Source organism: Chiloscyllium plagiosum, chromosome 1 (genome assembly GCF_004010195.1).
Source record: "Chiloscyllium plagiosum isolate BGI_BamShark_2017 chromosome 1, ASM401019v2, whole genome shotgun sequence".
Taxonomy (NCBI): Eukaryota; Metazoa; Chordata; class Chondrichthyes; order Orectolobiformes; family Hemiscylliidae; genus Chiloscyllium; species Chiloscyllium plagiosum.
Window position 1 is genome coordinate 1,337,963 of NC_057710.1, and position 2,070 is coordinate 1,340,032.

Genomic DNA, 2,070 nt, shown 5'->3' on the forward strand with positions numbered 1-2,070 from the left:
CTCACATTTAGCTGCATTGAACTCCATTTGCCACCTCTCAGCCCAATTCTGCAGTTTATCCAAGTCCCCCTGCAACCTGTAACATTCTTCCATATTGTCCACTACTCCACTGACTTTAGTGTTATCTGCAAATTTACTAACCCAACCACCTATGCCTGCGTCTAAGCCATTTATAAAACGACAAACAGCAGTGGTCCCAAAACAGATCCTTGTGGCACACCACTAGTAACCGGACTCCAGGCTGAATATTTTCCATCAACTACCACTCGCTGCCTTCTTTCAGAAAGCCAGTTTCTAATCCAAACTGCTAAATCACCCTCAATCCCATGTCTTTGCATTTTCTCCAACAGCCTCCCATGTGGAACCTTTTCATTTACTAAAGTCCATGTATACCACGTCAACTACGCTACCCTCATCTACATGCTTGGTCACCTCAAAAAACTCAGTGAGGTTTGTGAGACATGACCTGCCTTTGACGAAATCATGTTGAATATCTGCAAACAAATTGTTGTTTGTGAGATGATTAAAAATCCTATCTCTTAGAATCCTTTCCCAAACTTTTCCTACAACAGACATAAGGCTCACTAGTCTATAATTACTTGGGTCATCTCTACTGCCCTTCTTGAACTAGGGCACAACATTTACAATCCTCCTGTCCTCTGGTACTAAACCTGTAGACAATGATGACTCAAAGATCAAAGCCAAAGGCTCCAACGCCTTCTCCCGAGCTGGCCAGAGAATCCTCGGATAAATCCCATGGGGCCCAGGAGACTTGCCTACTTTTGCTCCTTCTAGAATTGATAACACCTCTTCCTTACGAACCTTGATCCTTTCTAATCTAAAATCGTGTATCTCATTCTTCTCCTCTAAATATTCTCCTTTTCCTGAGTGAAAAACAATGAGAAATATTCATTTAGCACCTCTCTGATTTCCACAGGATCCATACACAACTTCCCACTTCTGCCTTTGACTGGCCCTATTCCTACCCTAGTCATCCATTTATTCCTCACATACTTTTCAAAAGCTTTAGGGTTCTCCTTTATCCTACCGCATCATCTGAACCATCTCGTCTCAATGAGGCATAACCTCCTTCTTCCGCATAACGAGAGATACAATTTCTGTAGTAAAACATGGTTCCCTAATCTTATCACTTCCTCCCTGCCTCACAGGGACATATCTATCACAGACATGCAATATCTGTTCCTTAAACCAGCTCCACATTTCAATTGCCCCATCCTCTGCATTTTGCTGCCCCATTCTATGCATCCTAAGTCTTGCCTAATTGCATTATAATTGCCCTTCCACCCTCCATAACTCATGCCCTGTTGCCCTATTCCTTTCCATCGCTAAACTAAAGGTAACTGAATTATGGTCACTTTCTTCGAAGTGCTCACCTACAACTAAATCAAACACATGGCCTGGTTCATAACCAAGCTCCATATCTAGTATGGCCTCCCCTCTTGTCGCCCCTTCGACATACTGTGTCAGGAAACCCTCCTGTACACATTGGACAAAAACTGATCCATTCAACATACCACAGTTATAGCATTTCCAGTTAATGTTGGGGAAGTTAAAGTCCCCCATTTTGACCACCCTGTCCCTTTCACTCCTACCCAGAATTGTTTTGCTGATCCTCTCCTCCACCTCCCTGGAACTCTGCAGAGACCTATAAAAAACTCCCAACAGGGTGACCTCTCCTCTCCTGTTTCTAATCTCAGCCCATACTATCTCAGTAGATGGGTCTTCATCAAAAGTTCTTTAAGCCACCGTTATACTGTCCTTGATTAACAAGGCCATACCTTCCCCTCTTTTACCACCTTCCCAATTCTTAATGAAAGATCTAAACCATGGAACCTGCAACATCCATTCCTGACCCTGGTGTATCCATGTCTCTGAAATCTCCACGACATCGAGGTCCCAGGTACCTATCCATGCTGCAAGCTCACTACCTTTCTCCGAATGCTCCTGGAGTTGAAGTGGACACACTTCAAATCAGCTTGCTGTCTGCCAGCACATTCTTGTGACTGTGAATTCCTGTCCATGCCCTCCCTACTCTCATCCTCCTGTGCA